A 6,244-nucleotide genomic window follows, 5' to 3' on the forward strand; every position below is an offset into this window, starting at 1 on the left:
CTCTGCTGGAGCCCCTGTGGATCCGCCCGGCTTGCAGCCTGGCTCAGGTGCCCCCTGCCCGGCCAGCTTGCTGTGCTGGGGCCGAGGGCGGTGAGGAGAGTCAAGGCCACCAGCCGCCACGTGCAGCAGACCCCCGCGACAGGGCTGTGGAGGGCTTCCAGGCTTCACCTTGGTACAGGGCACCACGCTGAGAGGTGGCAGGGAGGGAACCAGAGGCGACGGTGGCGCTCCGAGGGCTCCCCGCGTCCTCGGCTGCTACTTCAGCAGCTACTGACGGGAGGTCCCACCTGCGTCGACCTGCAGCGCGTCCCGTGAGCCCTGCGGAAGGGGGCGCCGGTGGACGCGGGACCCAATCCCACGGCTCAGCCGCCGCCGCACCCCGCGTGTCCCCAGCGGGCATGAGAGGACGTGGCAGCAGAGGCAGCACAGTCAGAGCGCCTCCTCAGAGGAGGTGGTGTGGAGCCACGCAGACGCCCGTCTGTCCGTAGGGAGCAGGCGCGTGACCCGTGACCTGTACAGAACAGGGTGAGACGAAGCCCGAAGGCACAGCATCGGGCGGAGCGGCCAGGCTCTGAGCGTCCTAGATGCGCTGACACGTCCGTGGCGTGGCGTCCAGAGCGGGCGGCGGGTCCTCCGTCAGCCAGCTTTGCAGAAGCAGTCGCGTGTAAACCGTGTCCCCTGTCCATCAACAGATGAGTGGACAGACTCGGTCCAGCCGCACAGTGGACATTACTCAGCCTCTGAAAGGAATGAAGCAGTGACACACGCTGCAGTGTGGGTGAACCTTGAAAACATGATGCTCAGCAAGAGAAGCCAGACGCAGAAGGACACACAGTTTGTGATTCCATTTCTGTGAGACGCCCAGAACAGGCAAATCCCAAGAGACAGAAGGTGGGTGACTGGCTGCCAGGGGCTGCAGGGAGGGGGCAATGGGGAGTGACTGCTAATGGGGCGGTGGAATCTCCCTTTGGGGTGATGGAAATGCTTTGGAACTACCAGGTAAAAGTGGTGGGAGCACACCATTGTGAGCGTGCTGAATGCCACCGAATTGCTCCCCTTAAAATGGTGAATTTCACCCCAATTTAAAAAACAGCTTTACTATATTCAGCCACTCACTCGTTCACTCCATCCTTGTGGGTTTTCGGGTGCTGGGCCGGCAGGAGCAGACACCACGGGCGTGAGCCAGGGGTCCATGATCAGCGCACTGGTTCTTAACCTGTAGAGATTTTAAAAATACAGTCGCAACCCCAGAGATTCTGATTCTGCAGGCCTAGATGGGGCCCTGGCAGCTGCATTTTTAAACCTTTCTGATGATTGATTCTGATGACTAGCCTGGTCTCTAAGTGGCGGAGACAACCTCTGACCAAGCCGCAGAAGGCCCAGCTCTGGGCTTTGAAATATCCTCAGTAGCAGCTGGCCGGCCACACTCTGGAGAGCAGGCCAAGTCCTGGCGCTTCGCACAGGAGTGGCAGAGCCTGACTCGGCTTCTTAGCCGCCTGGGGTCCGGTCCTGTTCGAATCGGTGTCATGCTTGTCTCTGACCACGTGGTGGCAGGAGTGAGATGGGTTTGACTTCCAGGGGTTCCCCGATGTCTCTGGGAGCAAGTCAAAATGGAAAAGCACCCCTAGTAAAAGAAAACTAGGAATGAGCGTCTTCGGAGAATAAGGAGTTTAGCCCTTACGATTTATTGAGAGAGTTGGCCGTCAGCAGCAGGCCAGTGTCTATTTCTGAAACAGAGGTGCGGTTCTGCACTGGACGCCTTGGATTTTGGTGCTTTAAGTCTGGGAAGATACCCAAGGGGTGAAATTTAAGCCAAGTTGGATGAAAGATGGTGTGCAGAGCCAAATGGCAAAGTGAGAAAGAAAGTACTGGTACGGGCGACGTGAAAGAAGTTTGGAAATATTATGCTTAGTATAAAAGCAGCCAAAAGACTGTCTGATTGTGCTGTGTGATTCCATTTATATGTATCTGTAGAGACAGGAAGTAGATTCGTGGTTGCCTACGGCTGGAGGACTTGGGGGGATGTGGGAGTGACTGCTCGTGGGCAGGGGGTTTCTTTTTGACATAATAAAGATGTTCTGGAATTAACGGTGATGCTCGTACAATCTTGTGAATATACTAAAAATCATTGAATTGTACACTTTAAATGGGTGGATTGCATGGTATGTGACATAACTCAACAGAACTATTTTTTAATTTTTATTTTTACTTTTATTTTTTTTGAAGTACAGTTGATTTACAATGTTGTGTTAGTTTCAGGTATACAGCAAAGTGATTCTGTTATATCAATACATACATATGTATATATTTTTCTTTTTCAGATTCTTTCCTTTATAGGTTATTACAAGATATTGTATATAGTTCCCTATGCTATACAGTAGGTCCTTGTTTATCTGTTTTATATATAGCAGTGTGTCTATCAATCCCAAACTCCTAATTTATCCCTCCCCCTTTCCTGTCTGGTAACCATAAGTTTGTTTTCTGTGTCTGTGGGTCTATTTCTGTTTTGGAAAATGAGTTCACTTGTATCATTTTTTTTCTTTTTAGATTCCACATATAAGTGATATATGATATTTGTCTTTCTCTGTCTGACTTACTTCACTTAGTATGACTATCTCTAGGTCCATCCATGTTGCTGCAAATGGCATTATTTCATTCTTTTTAATGGCTGAGTAGTATTCCGTTGTATATACATACTACATCTTTATCCATTCATCCGTCTGTGGACATTTCAGTTGCTTCCATGTCTTGGCTATTGTGAATAGTGCTCCTGTGAACATTGGGGTGCATGTATCTTTTCGAATTATGGTTTTCTCTGGGAACAGGGCTATTTTAAACAAATATTTATTGAACATTTCTACATACCAGAGTGTTCAAGGGGCTGGGGATACAGCCATGAACCAAACAAACGATAATCCTTGTCCCACATTCTGGTGGAAGACACATCGAGTCTACAAGGTAAATAGGTAAAGAGATGGTGTGTTAACGGGTAAGAATTCCTGGAGATGGACATAGGGGTACAGGGAGTACTGTGAGGGGGTGAGTCTAGGTAGGTAGGGCAAGGAAGGTCAGCCTCACTGAGGAGACAGACTTTTTTATTGTGGTAAAATACATGTAACATAAAATTTACCATCTTAACCATTTTTTTTAAATAAATTTATTTATTATTTATTTACTTATTTTTGGCTGCATTGGGTCTTCGTTGCTGCACACGGGCTTTCTCTAGTTGCAGCGAGCGGGGGCTACTCTTCGTTGCGGTGCGCGGGCTTCTCATTGTGGTGGCTTCTCATTGCAGAGCACGGGCTCTAGGCGCGCGGGCTTCAATAGTTGTGGCTCATGGGCTCAGTAGTTGTGGCTCACGGGCTCAGTAGTTGTGGCTCACGGGCTCAGTAGTTGTGGCTCGTGGGCTCAGTAGTTGTGGCTCACGGGCTGTAGAGTGCAGGCTCAGTAGCTGTGGTGCACGGGCTTAGTTGCTCCGCGGCATGTGGGATCTTCCCGGAGCAGGGCTCGAACCCATGTCTCCTGCATTGGCAGGCGGATTCTTAACCACTTCACCACCAGGGAAGTCCCTTAACCATTTTTAAGTGTACAGTTCTGTGGTATTATATATTGATACATTCATAATGCTCTGCAGCCATCACCACCGTCCACCTCCAGAACTCTTTCCATCTTGCAGAACTAAAACTCTGTCCCTGTTAAGTGTTAACCTCCCCCTCCCCCAGCACCTGGCAACCATGCTACTTCCTGTCTCTCTGTTCCAACTTCTCTAAGTACTTATAAGTACTCATATAAGTGGAATCATACCATATTTGTCTTTTTGTGACTGGCTTATTTCACTTAGTGAAATGCCCTCAAGATTCATCCATGTTGTAGCATGTGCCAGAATTCCCTTCCTTTTTAAAGGCTGAATAATATTCCATCGTATGGGTGGACCGTGTTTTACTTATCCATTCATCCGTTGATAGATACTTGTGTTGCTTCCACCTTTTAGCAATTGTGAATAATGCTGCTATGAACATGGGTGTACAAGTGTATCTTTGAGACCCTGCTTTCAATTCTTTTGAGTATATAGCCAGAGGTGGAATTTCTGGATTGTATGGTAATTCTATTTTTAATTTTTTGAGGTACCCCCATATTGTTTTCCACAGTGGTTGCATTATGTTACATTCCCACGAACAGTACACAAAGGTTCAGGTTTCTCCATGTCCTTGCCAACATCTGTGATTTTCTTTTTCTTTTTAAAATTTTATTTATTTATTTATTGGCCATGCCTCGAGGCTCGCAGGATTTTTGTTCCCCGACCAGGGATCAAACCCGGGCACTGAGTCTTAACCCTTGGGCCTCCAGGGAATTCGCATTCTTTTTCTTTTTTTAATAATAGCCGTTCTAATAGGTATGAGGTGGTATCTCATTGTAGTTTTGATTTGCATTTCCCTAATGATTAGTGATATTGAGCATCTTTTCATGTGCTTATGGCCATTCATATATTTTCTCTGGAGCAATATCTATTCACGTCCTTTGCCCATTTTAAAATCAGGTTGTTTGTTTTTTTCTTGCTGAGTTTTAGGTCTCTATATATTCCAGGTATTAATCCCTTATCAGATATATGGCTTGAAGATTTTTCTCCCATTCTCTGAGTTGCCTTATTACCTTGTTGATACTGTCTTTTGATGGACAAAATTTTAATTTTCCTGAAGTCCAATTTGCCTATTTTTTCTTTTTTTGTTTGTGCCTTCGGTATCATATCCATAGATTGATTGCCAAATCCAATGTTGTGAAGCCTTTGTCCTCTGTTCTTCTAACAGTTTTATAGTTTTGGGTCTTACGTTCAAACCTTTGATCCATTTTGAATTAACGTTTGTGTATGGCATTATTTGAGCCCAACTTCACTCTTCTGCTCATGGATATCCAGTGTTCCCAGCACCATTTCTTGAAAAACCTGCCCTTTCCCCATTGAATGGTCTTTACATCCTTGTCACAAATCATTTGACCATATGTGTAAGAATTTACTTCTGGGCTCTCTCTTCTATTTTATTCCATTGTTCTATATGTCCCTTTATGCCAGTATACACTATTTTGACCAATGTAGCTTTGTAGTAAGTTTTGAAATCAGGAAGTGTGAGTCCTCCAGCTTTGTTCTTCTTCAAGATTGTTTTGGCTCTTTGGGGCCTGTTGAGATACCATATGAATTTTAAGTTGAATTTTTCTATTTTTACAAAAAAAAAAAAAAACTTCATTGGGATCTTGAAAAGGATTGCATTGAGTCTGCAGATTACCTTAAATCGTATTGACACCTTAATTTTAAGTCTTCCAGTCTGTGGACATAGGATGTGTTTCCATTTATTTACATCTTCTTTCATTTCCTTCAGCAATATTTTGTAGTTTTCATTGTACAACTCTTTCATCTTTTTTCTTTTTTTTTAATTAATTTTTATTAGAGTATAGTTGATTTACAATGTTGTGTTAGTTTCTGCTGTACAGCAAAGTGAATCAGTTATACAAATACATATATCCACTCTTTTTTAGATTCTATTCCCACATAGGTCATTACAGAGTATTGAGTAGAGTTCCCTATGCTATACAGTAAGCTCTTATTAGTTATCTATTTTATATATGGTAGTGTGTATATGTCAATCCCAATCTCCCAATTTATCCCTCCTCCCCGCCCTTTCCCCCTTGGTAACCATAATTTTGTTTTCTACATCTGTGACTCTATTTCTGTTTTGTAATTAAGTTCATTTGTACTTTTAGATTCCAAGTAGATTCACTTGTACTTTTAGATTCCAAGTCTTGCATCTTTTGATTAATTTCATTCATAAGTGTTTTATTCTTTTTGATGCTATTGTAAATGGAATTGTTTTTGTAATTTCCTTTTCAGACAAAGGTGTATAAATGGGTGTATTGTGATTTTATTTGTTGACTTTGTATCCTACTATTTTGCTGAATTCATTTTTTTTGTGGAGTCCTAGTTGACAGTGTTTTATTTCTTTTAGTACTTTGAATATATTGGCCCACTGCCTTCTGACCTCCAGAGTTTCTGATGAGAAATCTGCTTATAATCTTGTTGAGGATCCGTTGTACGCGACACGTCACCTCTCTCTTGCTGCTTTCAAGACTCTTTGTCTTTGGCTTTTGAAAGTTTGATTGTAATGTGTCTCGGTGTGGGTTTCTTGGAGTTCATTGAGCTTCTTGTTTATTTATATTCATGTCTTTCATCAAATTTGTGAAGTTTTCAGCATTATTT

This window comes from Balaenoptera physalus (assembly GCF_965194825.1).
Source record: "Balaenoptera physalus genome assembly, chromosome: 16".
NCBI classification, from domain to species: Eukaryota; Metazoa; Chordata; class Mammalia; order Artiodactyla; family Balaenopteridae; genus Balaenoptera; species Balaenoptera physalus.